At 40.0% G+C, this 13086-nt stretch overlaps 1 protein-coding gene across 3 annotated transcripts in view; it reads left to right on the top strand.

Annotated features, from left to right (window-relative positions):
• Positions 1–13086, top strand: part of LOC109422167 (ras-related protein Rab-27A) — a 129014-nt gene that overhangs the window by 26882 nt on the left and 89046 nt on the right. The window contains exon 1 of one of the 3 annotated variants that reach the window (XM_062844301.1): positions 6482–6636. The exons of 1 other annotated variant lie outside the window; for it this stretch is intronic. The gene's annotated coding sequence lies outside the window, so the exon portion shown is untranslated. Of the gene's footprint in view, positions 1–6481; positions 6637–13086 lie in introns of those variants that run through there. One more of the 3 variants, XM_062844304.1, reaches the window with a different exon arrangement.

Here is a 13086-nt window from a genome sequence, read left to right as displayed (position 1 = left end):
GACTCAAATAGGTCATGACTAACATGTACATGTACAACATTTTAACATGTAAATATGTTAACGGATCGAGATCGGGGGAACAGGAACATTTTTGTTGTCATTGGACAAATGCTGCTCGTAAATGGGGTGATTCCAGACTTGATTCTCATACTTTGTTAGTTATATAAACCCCAGCTCCGGCCGGAAAACGTTGCGGAAGAGGAGCTGCAACGTTTTCCGATCATTTGTATACATGTTGCTTCTCCTGCATCTGTACATCAATGCATGTATTCGTCGCCAAGTTCGTCGCCACCAAATTGACCACTAAATCATCATCCTCCCATATAATTTTGAACCGTCGAGGTACCCAAACTATTAATTTTCCATGGTTTAAATACTAGTTTGATCACACTGATTCCATGGCGCATCGGTGGAGCAGATGGAAAAGGCAAATGGACTGGGACTTTCGATCAGGAACCCGGAGGACAACAGCTGGAATCTAGGTCATACAGCAAAAAAGTAACTTCAGTGAAGCAAAAAAAAGGAAAGAACAGGAGATATTGGGTTTCTCATTAATGTTTAGACTTCTGTGATAATTTGAGAATCCACCGAATCATCATTTCCCAGCGAAATTTCACACTAATCAAACTTATTTTGTTTACCTGTTGTGCATCCGACGCCCCTGTCATGAACTCAACCGAACTTGGGTATGCCAGCCACTGCGAAGTCGTGTGCGAAATTCGACTGTGATGATAATGAATTTCGGCCGAGTCTAAATGGGTGCAAATGTCACAATAAACAAAACATTTTTTTCTTTTTTCTTTTTGACTTTTGACAACTACCGCTCCAGAGACTTGGTACGGAATTTTGAAGTTGGCCGTATATCAGCCGAATAATTTGCCAAAAGTGGCTTTTGAGCAGCTCTATTAGAGGATATAGAGGAAAAAACCAATTAGCTCTGTTAGCCAGGTTCTATATTCCACTATAGAACCAATTTAATGCCATTTTACGGCTTAATGGTTACTTCCTTACTTACTAGATCTCTTTTAAAAAATCGTTGGAATCTCATTCAGAGAAACGTTGAAATCGCGTCCAGTTATTTATTGGAATCATGGCCAAAGATTCATGAGGTATCATCCAGAGATACGTTGGAATCGGATACAGAAAATCGCTAGAATCTCGTCAAAAGGAATTTCGGCCAGAGATTCGTTCGAATTTCGTCCAGATATTCACTAGTATCTTATCCAAAAATTCTCATCCAGTGATTCACTGAAATCTTGTCCAGAGATTCGCTGGAATCTCGTCAAGAGATTTATAGGAATCTGGTACAGAGATTCGTTGGAATCTCTTCTAGATATTCGTTTTTATCTCATCCAGTGATTTGTTGGAATCGTCCAGAGATCCACTGAAGTCTTGTTCAGAGATTCACAGAAACCCGGTTCAAAGGTCCAGAGATTCACCACCAGAATTTGTTTAAGACATTCGTTGGAGTTTCCTCCAGAGATCCGATGATTTTGTTTTGTTTTTATTAATGTGTATTTTAACTAAATGCTAATTCTACACTTAACGATCCGATGAAATCCCATGCAGAGATTATATTGAACTTCGTTCAGATATTCGTTCGAGATTCGCTAGATTCTGATCCAGAGATTCACTGAAATCTCGTCCAGATATACGCTGCAATCTCATCCATTGATTACTGGAATCTTATCCAGAGATTTATTGGCATCTCGTTAAGAGATTCGCTTAAATGTCGTCCAAAGATTCGCTGGAATCTCACCCAGAGATTCGTTGAAATATGGCCCAGAGGTTCGTTGAGATCTTGTCTATAAAGTCGATGAAATCTCGTCCCCAGATTTGCGGTAATCTCATCCAGAAATTCACTGAAATCTCGTTCAGATAGTCACTGGAATTTTGAAGTAATCACTGGAATCTTGACCAGAGATTCGCTGAAATCTCGTCAAGAGATTTGTAAGAATCTGGTACAGAGATCCGTGTGAAGCTATTCCAGTGATTCGTTGGAAGCTCCACTGAAATCTTGTCCAGAGATTCGCAGGAATTTCGTCAGAGATTTGTTGGAATCTCTCCCAGAAACTTGTTGGAATTTCGTCTAGAGATTCGATAGAATCTCATTCAGAGATTCTTTGGAATTTCGTTCAGAGATTCGTTCGAGATTCTCCGGATTCTTATACAGAGATTCGCTGAAATCTCGTCCAGACATACACTGGAATCATCCAGAGATTCTTCGGAATCTCGTCCAAAGATTCGCTGACATCTCGTCAAGAGATTCGCTAGAATGTCATCCAAGGTCCAAGTATTCGCTGGAATCTCACCCAGAGATTCGTTGAAATATGGCCCAGAGGTTCGTTGAGATCTCGTTCGTCAAGTCTGTCGTGACGTTTGTCCCTTGGTTTGTCCATTTTTACTTATTGTTGAAATCTCGTCCACAGAATTGCGCTAATATCATCCAGAAATTTACTAAAATCTCGTTCAAATAATCTCGTCGCTAGAATCTCGTTAAGAGGTTAGTAAGAATCTGGTACAGAGATCCGTTTGAAACTGTTCTAGTGATTCGTTGGAAGGTCCACTGAAATCTCGTCCAGAGATTCGCAAGAATTTCGTGCAGAGATGCGTTGGAATCTCATCCAGAAACTCTATGGAATTTCGTCTAGAGATTCTATAGAATCTCATTCAGAGATTCGTTCGAGATTCTCCGGATTGTTATACAGAGAATCGCTGAAATCTCGTCCAGACAAATACTGGAATCATCCAGAGATTTGTCGGAATCTCGTCCAGAGATTCGCTGGCATCTCGTCAAGAGATTCGCTGGAATGTCATCCAAGGTCCAAATATTCGCTGGAATCTCACCCAGAGATTCGTTGAGATCTTGTCTATAGAGTCGATGAAATCTCGTCCTCAGATTTGCAACAATCTCGTCCAGAAATTTACTGAAATCTCATCCCAATAATCATTGGAATCTTGACCAGAGATTCGCTGGAAACTCGTCAAGAGATTTGCAAGAATCTGGTACAGAGATTCGTTGGAAGCTCTTCCAGTGATTCGTTGGGATCTCATCCAGTGACATCCTCGTTCAGAGGTCCACTGCGTCCAGAGATTCACTGAAATTTCTTCCAGAGATTCGCAGGAATTTCATCCAGAGATTTGTTAGAAATTCGTCCGAAAATCCGATGGAATTATTGTCCAGAGATTTATTGAAATTCGAATCGAATCTCATCCAGAGATTCTTAGGATTTTCGTTCAGATATCTGTTCAAGATTCGCTGGATTGTTATACAGAGATTCGCTGAAATTTCGTTCAGATATACTCTGAAATCTCATACGGTGATTCACTGGAATCTCATCCAGGGATTAACTGGAATCTCATCATTGTATGGAGAAACATCTACCAAAGGAAGAAACCCTAATTAATCCACCTAGCGGTGGTGGCGCCTTTCTCGTGTCTTTGAAAACCCATTTCAACACAACTCAAGTGACATGTTGATGAGTTTCACTCTCAAACGTTTAACAGAAATCTATTTCATGGCATCAGAGATCATATCGTTTATCTGGCTTTTAATTTTTGAAAAATAGCCGCAATCTTGAATTTTGAGCTGCCATTTTGGATTCAAGTCCGGCAGCTTGGAAATTCTTATCGCCATTTTTGGACTCCAGACTTCTTTCCCATACCAGATACACCCATATTGCATGGTTTTAGAGCCCAAAACTCCATTAAACAGTCGCCATTTTGAATTTTGAGACGCCATCTTGGATACTTTGGTCGCTATCTTTGATATTTTAATCGTCATTTTTGGTCTTAAGACTCCCAATACCAGATATACACATATTCCATGATTTTAGAGCCAAAAAGTCCATTAAACTGAAGCCATTGTGAATTTTGAGCTGCCATCTTGGATTTTAGACCGCCATCTTGGATATTCTGGTTGTCATTTTTGGAGTCCAGACTTCTTCCCTATATCAAATATGCACGTATTGCATGGTTGCAGGTCCTAAAACTCCATTAAACAGTCGCCATCTTGAATTTTGAGACGCCATCTTGAATATTTTGGTTGCTATTTTGGATATTTAAATCGTCATTTTAGGACTCCAGACATCTTTCCAATACCAAATATATACATATTGCATGGTTTTAGAGCCTAACACTTCATTAAACAGCAGCCATCTTGAATATTGAACCGCCATCTTGGATATTCTGGCCGCCATTTTTGAAGTGCAGACTTCTTCCCCATACCAAATTTACCCATCTAGTATGGTTTCAGTTCCTGAAACTCCATTAAACAGTTGCCATCTTGAATTTGGAGCCGCCATCTTGGATTTTAGACCGCCATCTTGAATATCCTGGTTGCTATTTTTGAACTCCGGACCTCTTCCTCATACCAAATATACCCATATTGCATGATTTTAGAGCCTAAACTGTATTGAACTGCCGCCATCTTGAATTTGAAGCCGCCATTTTGAATATTAAGCTGCCATCTTAAATTTTAGGCTGATATCGTGGAATTTATGGTCTCTAGTGTTAATTTTCGCATAAAATTCGTCAACCATGCCTAAAGGTTACAAAAATCGCCGCAGTTTGATATGTCGCATGATGGGGCTTGGTTCAGTTTTACCGATGCTGGTCCGGATCACTGAAATGACCATAACTCCGGAACGCCTCGACCGATCCGAACCATTTTCATTAGCAAACAATGCGGTAGAATTCCGGTTCGATTCGAGCTATAATCCGAAAAATCGGCCAATGGAAAGTGCCATAAAAATGAGTGAACTTTTCTTTTTGCGCACAGACATACATACATACACACATACAGACATCATCTCAATTCGTCGAACTGAGTTGATTGGTACATGTGACTTGACCCTCCGAGCCTTCTATCGAAAATTCGTTTATTGAGTGAACCTATAGCCTGTCAGTACATACACTCCGGTGTACGAGAAAGGCAAAAAGGGTCCAAGAGAACTACATTTTCGTATGAGTGGACTGTGAATGACCCATGCAAGAGGGCTTCCACAGAGACAAGTTTCTTCCCCGAAAAAGTAAAACTAGCCAATCGATTGTTTTCTTCCCAACTCCAGTTTCTGATTTAAACTAGGACTCGAACAATTTTCCTTCTTGCCTCAAAGTTCAGCAACACAACCCATATCAAAAGATGTGAACTTTGGGGACCTTGGGGACGTCAAGAAGCGTAGCCTACTTTCACCATGTGGGACCGCTCGCGCTCGCTCTCTTGTCAAGTTCCATGACATGCTCCGCTGTCAACGCGCGTGAAATGAAAGGGCGCTCCCAGCGGAACAGCCATCTGCGATGCGACGGATAATGAGAAATGAACAAACGACCATGCGCTTCCATACAAAACGTTGGTTGGTGATGTTTGTTACCTTGAATGGCAATGCGAATATTCTGGAAAGAATATTTTATATTTGTGAGAAAACTTTGCGACGACACCGCAAATTCAATTTGTCATTCAAATCCAATTTCAAAAACATCAAACAGCAGTGCTCCGGTGGGAATTAGGTATAAGCTGATGAATTGAACTGAGGTCCAAATGAGAACCACGCAAATGTACAAACGCTTGAAAGGAACTGGTGACAAACGAGGAGATGCAGGAAGTAAAATTTAATTAGTAAACGATTCCCGTTTGTCGGAAGGCGTATCGAAGAACTCCATTTTGGAATCGAGCGGAATGTTTGCCTGGAGCGTATAATTGAATCACCGATAAACAGACGTATCGCTTGGAACAAGTTGCGATTGAATTTATCTCCGCTAAAGCGTTATTGTGTTTCGTCTACTAGATGGCGGTGGTGAGCAAACGTCAAACAGTAGCATGAAAGAAGCAAGCGTCGTAGTCGTAAGCGAACGATTTGCGAACTTCAGAGTATTTGAACTATGTTATCGTTAAAAATATGGTTGATGGAATGAGAGTAGAGTGAAACATCTGTTTGTCTGTGTTTGAATTATGCCGGAGTAGTAAGAACACCAGCAAAAATGTGGAATCTTTTCCTAGGAAATTGATAGCAGGGAAATTTCCAGTGCTTCCGGATGTAAGGTAAGCACACCGAACTGATTGTTTGAACGGAGGCATTTATCGAATCAGCATACCGTACTATCATCAATGGGAATGTGTAAATATTTTCCCAAATGTTTAAACAGTCTGTAATGGCAGTAAAGGGGAAAATTTTGCTCAATTCCCTTAATTTTTTTATCGGTCATCGATGCCAATCGAGCGAAGAACTACCTACCCTTAGTGGGCTACGGTTTTCACTTGTTTTCCCAGGATCGTTGTAAGCAGTGCCTACTGTGTGTTGATTTCCCGTGAAGGTTTCCCCTTGTTCCTATAGCAACCCAATTCAAAGAGTGCGACAGAGACAGTAAGCAAGCGTTGTGGGTTGCTGTGAGTGCCCCACATAAGCATGCGGTTGTTGTTCGTGTTTAGCTAGATAACCCTAGTTAGAGTACCCGCACAAGCGGAGTCACTACGCAGCTTGTTATCAGTTCAGTCCCAGTCGAGCAGTTACTCCGGGTGGTAGCCGTTTCAACAGGTTTATCGGTAGTGTAAAAATTGGTTTTATTTTTAGTGCTATTGGCCAGACTGCTTGGTGCCTGAAATTGCTGCTTTCTCCGCACGTTCGCCAATCCAAGTAGGTAGGTCTGCTTGGCGGCGAAGTCAAAAACCTTAGCCCAGCTACAGCTGGGCCTACTAGATTGTACAGTTTTATAGTGGTGAAACTGTTTTAGTGGTGTGGTGATTGTGGTGTGTGTGTGTTGGGTGGTTTTGCGGAAAGGATGTAAATGCAACAGGTGCCATCATCGTCCTTCAGATTGAAAAGCGTGCCAGTACAGTGAGTCAGTGACAATAGACGGACAGACAGACAGACAGACAAGGTGGAGGCTCGTCCGTCCTTGATTTCTGGGGATCTGCCTCGCTTGCTGCACGGAAAAATATTATAACCCAAAGAATAAGTTTTAAAAACTCAAATTTGGCTAAACTGCTTAAAGTTTTAACTCAAAGTTGGGTTGTTTTCTCCCTCGCCCCACCGCAATGTTGTCGAAAACAAAGAGAGAAGCACCGACGCATCCGCTGCTCTTCCGTGGAAGAAGCCAAATTTGGGTTTTCTTGAATTAACCCAAATTTGCGTCATTTGAGGCCTCCGTTGGGTGAAAATAACTTACCACTGGGTTAATTTTTTTGCCGCTCTCAAACGAGAACTACTCACTCACCACTTTCGCTGTTTAACGCAAATTTGAGTTATTCCACGGAAGACCGGGATTGCATCAAAACAACTTAAATTTGGGTTGATTTGTAGTTCAGTGTGCAGAAATACGGTGGAATGGAGCAAACTGGCGTGTTCGGGTGCAAAGTGACTGAAACGGAAAGCGAGTGCGGATGACGATGCTTCGCCTGAATTTATGCAAATTGATGTGCTCTGTTGTTTACCGGATGGAGGGAAACTGTTTTTTTTTTGTGAACGAACGCCGTTGTTGGCGGCAACCAACGAGTGAAGGACAGGTGCACGTGTTCAGAAGAAAATATGGCGCGATTATGAAAATTTAATCATGAAAAAGGGATCTCGAAGTGCTTGGTTGGTTGGATTTCAGGTCGCATGAAATGTGAGGATGTTTTAAGAAATGCGACGATTTTGTAGAGTGTATACTAAATATTTAATTAACACTAAAGCTCAAAATGCAAATTTACTTCGATAAAATGCCTGATTTAAAATAAAGTTAGAAGTAAATCAGTCAGGGTTCTTTTCATAAAAAAGTACAAACCATAAAGCAATCGCGTCTTCAATTCAGCAACACCACGTTTACGCTTACGCTATATACTACAGCGCAGACACAAAAAAGACTCTTTGATAATTCTCATCTTACATTAATTTAAATGTCTATTTCAAAAAATTAAAGTTTTTTTTTCCAAATTCTTTATTTTGTAGGCCCATACGCCCAAAAGCTTAACGGAGCCGAATTCACTATTAACATTTTTCGTTAGACAATTTGGTATAACAGTCCTGTGATTCCTGAGTAGCACACAACTTTTTGCCTTTCTCGTACACCGAAGTGTACTGAAAGGCTATATGTTCAATCAAAAGACGAATTTTCGATAGAAGGCTAGGAGGGTCACGTGACATATACCAATCAACTCAGTTGGACGAATTGAGATGATGTCTGTATGTGTGTATGTATGTATGTCTGTGCACAAAACAATTAAGGCACTTTCCATTGGCCGATTTTTCGTATTATAGCTCGAATCGAACCGGAATTTTACCGCATTGTTGAAAATGGTTCGGATCGCTCGAGGCGTTCCAAAGTTATGGCCTTTTCAGTGACTCGGACCAGAAACAATGGAATTGGCCTTAGGTATATAAAACTGCGGCGATTTTTGTAACCTCTAGTATGGTTGACGAATTGTATGCGAAAATGAACGCTGGACCAGAAATTTCACGTTGTCGACCCAGAATTCAAGATGGCAGCCCCACAGACAAACAGACGTAACACTCTGATAATTCACATCGTACACCGATTTAACGGTCTTTTTCAAAATTTGATAGTTGGCCAACTGCCCAACCGTGGCGCTCGCATCGTTTTTGTTCGAGTTTGACGTTTGCTCACTACCGCCACCTAGTTGGTGGTCGGCCAAACATAGGCCTTTTAGCATTGGGCGAATATGTTTTCGTGACTATGATTTGAATCGAAAAATGTTCGAAGTGTTACGTCTGTTTGTCTGTGGCAGCCCATTTTTCAAGATGGCGGCTCCAAATTCAAGATGGCGGCTGTAGAGTTTTAGGCTCTAAAACCATGCAATGTGGATATACAGTGTCGGACAAAACAATAAGACCATCGGTCCTATTTCATACAAAATGGTCAAGTTTGACGATATGGTACTCGGTTTCTAGTAAACCGATTTGGCTGAAATTTTGTCAGCCGACATGGATTTACGGGAATTTTGATTTGTGTTAAATTGATTGAGTTCTGTTCACTACTTCCAAAGTTACAGATATCCGGTGCGACAAAATTCTGACACCAAATTTTTGTGATGGATATTTGTGGACAAATTAATAAAAATGTCCCCAAGTTTGAATGGCATCCTTAATCTTAGTACTTGTTTATCAATCATCAAATATCAGATACTCTCATATATCATTTGATGATGGCACAGATAACAGACGTTTATGCTTATATTGGCAATGTGTGTAAAAATGCTCAACAGTCATTTTGTATGTAACGAGCAGCTGGAACTCATGTGGCAATCATTTAGAGATGGCGCAGTGTTCGATAGTCAGTGATCGCTTTCAAGATTGCATGCACTACGCAATTTTACATTCAAGATTGTATTCGATCTTGAATGAAAGTGGAACTTTGAAGTATTTTTGCATTCAAGTTAGATGTAATGTCGCAATCAGTTGAGTAGATGGCGGTAGTGAGCCAACGTATATCGTTTTGAACATTTACACAGGATTCTGTGAAAAATTTGTACTAGCATAAACATCTGTTATCTGTGATGATGGCAATCTGCAAGTGGTCCTATTATTTTGTCGTTTCGTATATCTGTAACTTTTGATGTAGTGAGGAGAACTCACTCAATTAAATACAAATCAAAATTCACGAAACTCCATGGCGACTGTCAAAATTTCAGCCAAATCGGTTCACTATAAACCGAGCATCACATCGTCAAACATGACCATTTTGTATGAAAAATGGCTGGTGGTCTTATTGTTTTGTCCGACACTGTATGTATTTGATATGAGGAAGGTGTCCGGAGTCCAAAAATGGCAATCAGAATATCCAAGATGGCGGTCTAAAATCCAAGATGGCGGCTTAATATTCAAGATGGCGACTGTTGCGATAGCATTTCGCGACTGTATTTTTGCGTATACAAACCGCTAAGTGGGAACCAAGTTTCTATAGTGGTCTAGAATAAGAATGAGAATAAGGAGAAGAAAGTAGTTCTGTGAAAACGTATGTCACTAGAAGTCACATCACTAGGTGGCGAGAATAAATTAGAATAACAAATTATTTCCAAACTTATAGTGTACTAGCTGTCCCGGCAAACGTTGTCTTGCCTAACTGTGGTGGTTTGACAATTGTTGAGCTCATAACGTCACCGCACTCTAGATCGGTTTCATTTCGAACGTATTGATTTCCTTCCCAGCTCATGAAAATCAGTACTTTATCAATTTTCTTACTTTTCTGATTGATTTTCGTAACTTTTTTTTACATATAAACACAGCCACCATGAATACGAATTAAATCCTGCAAGAGTCATCCCGATCGGTTCAGCCGTTCGTGAGTTTTGTTGCCTCAAAGGGACTTCAAACTCATTTTTATATATACACACCAAAAATCGGTTTGAGATTTCAGCAAAACGATTTGCTGAGTAGAAATCAGCAAACGCATTTTTTACCGAAAAATCAGTACTTTGGATATGTTTGCTGAAAACCAGCAAACTAATCGGGTTTGCTGAAATTTCAGTAATTTTTTCTATCGTCCACGTCGGCCACCTGTCAAAATAAAAAATGGAAAAAAAACTCCGGCTTTGTACACACCACATTTTGTACCACCGAGTGCATTATTAATATTTTTGTGGTGCATTTCACGGTACTTGGTATAAATTGCACCAGATTTTGATTTTACTTCATTGGAGCATATATAAGAACAAGGTAAGTACACACTTAAATTCAGAAGTTGATCTCGGTAAACGGTTTACCGAGAATCCAACAGCTGATATCTCGGTAAAATATTTACTGATTCTCGGTAAAATTTTTACCGAGATTTCGGTAAACCATTACCGAGTCTCGGTGAACTTTGCCGAGATCTCGGTAAAAAGTTGGATTACCGAGATCTCGGCAAAGTTTTAACGAAATCTCGGTAAAACTTTTACCGAGATTCAGTGAAAATAATTACCGGACTCTCGGCTGTTGGATTCTCGGCAATCCGTTTGCTGAGGTCGGCGATTTAATTTAAGTGTGTACTAAAATTATAAATATTTTGGTCTTTCTGAGCCACAATGACGTTCAATCCATTCAACAATATAGATACGATCGCACGAAGAAAAGCCGCATTCAAAGACTTCGGGGTGATAACCGGCGCATCCAAAGCCCCTCCGATGATTCTCATCCGCGTTTCCTACTTTGTACACCAAAGAAATATCGTTTTCAAGAAAGATTCCTATTATGTGTATTCCCCCCCATAATGTGTTCAAAATGCATGGGTTGTTATTATTAGTGTGCGTGGTGCAACATTATGTGTAAATTTAATAAAATTAACTGAAAATATGCCCTTCCGTCTAATAATTTGCTTTTACAAGAACTTTTAATCTATATTTTCAATATTTTGATACACATTGCTGAAACCCTTCAGCAAAGTGCAGGCGAATCTCACGTCGGTCGAATTTACTGAAATTTCGGCAATCCCCAAGAATTTGCTGATCTTTCAGTAAACCCCTGTCATCCACGATGACAGTCGAAATTGCTGAAAATCTCAGTAAAAAATTTTACTGAATTGATTGCTGAAATTTCAGCTCGGCAAAATTCAGCAAAAGTTTGCTGATTTTCAGCGAAAAAAAATTGGTGTGTATACTAGCTGTCCCGGCAAACGTTGTCTTGCCAAGCTTTGCCAAGCTGTGGTGGTTTGACAACTGTTGAGCTCATAACGTCACCGCACTCTAGATTGGTTTCATTTCGATCGTATTGATTTCCTTCCCAGATCATGAAAAATCAGTACTTTATCAATTTTCTTACTTTTCTAGTTGATTTTCGTAACTTTTTGTACATATAAACACAGCCACCACGAATACGAATCGAACCATGCAAGACTCATGCTGATCGGTCCACCCGTTCTTGAGTTTTGTTGCCTCAAAGGAACTTCAAACTCATTTTTATATATATAGATATATAGATATATATATATATATATAAGATAATAAGTAAGTAGAAACATGTAACATTTGAGCCATGAAGTTGGATATTAATGAAGTGTCATCATCAGTCTGCGGTTAACACTATATAGATCCGGCAAAGCCGATGCCAACTGACGTTTGCCAAACTAGATGATAGGGCGAAAATACCGGTTACACTGAAAAATTGTAATATGCATATACTATTTCTTACTGCAGATGAATTAATAAATAATTTGTTTTAGCTTTAGCTTATCCACAAATCTGGAAAGTTTTGATTTGCTGAAAGAATTTCAGCCCACGACCATTCGCTCTACCCTTCGGCAACAGCGACTATTTAATGGAGTTTTAGGACCTGAAACCATGCAATATGGGTATATTTGGTATGAAGAAGAAGTCTGGGCTGCAAAAATGGCGACCAGAATATCCAAGATTGCGGTCTAAAATCCAAAACGGCGGTTCACCATTCAAGATGGTTGCTGTTTAATGGACTATTAAGATCTAAAACCAAGCAATATGAGTATATTTGTTATGGTGAAGATGTCCAGAGTTAAAAAAATGGCGATCAGAGTATCCAAGATGGTGGTTCAACATTCAAGATGGCGGCTGTTTAATGGAGTTTTAGGCTCTAAAACCATGCAATATGTATGTATTTGGTATTGGAAAGATGTTTGGAGTCCCAAAATGACGATTATAATATCCAAGATGGCGACCAAAATATCCAAGATGGCGTTTCAAAATTCAAGATGGCGATTGTTCAAGGGAGTTTGAGGACCTGAATCTGTGCAATATGGGTATATATATGATATGGGGAAGAAGTCTGGACTTCAAAAATGGCATCCAGAATATCCAAGATGATGCTCTAAAATCCAAGATGGCAGCTCAAAATTCAAAATGGCTTCTGTTTAATGGAGTTTTAGGCTCTAAAACCATGCAATATGGGCATATCTGGTATTGGGAAGAAGTCTGGAGTCCAAAAATGACGATTCAAATATCCAAGATGGCGACCAAACTGTTCAAGATGGCGTCTCAAAATTCAAGATGGCAGTATAAATTTCAAGATGGCGTCTGTTTAATGGAGGTTTAGGCTCTTAAATCGTACAATATGGGTATATTTGGTATGGGGAAGACAACCGGAGTGAAAAAATAGCGACCGGAATATCCAAGATGGCGTCTCAAACCTCAAAATTGCGGCTGTTTAA

The sequence above is a fragment of the Aedes albopictus genome, chromosome 1 (genome assembly GCF_035046485.1).
Source record: "Aedes albopictus strain Foshan chromosome 1, AalbF5, whole genome shotgun sequence".
In the NCBI taxonomy this organism is placed as follows: Eukaryota; Metazoa; Arthropoda; class Insecta; order Diptera; family Culicidae; genus Aedes; species Aedes albopictus.
This window is presented reverse-complemented; position numbering and strand designations above follow the sequence as displayed.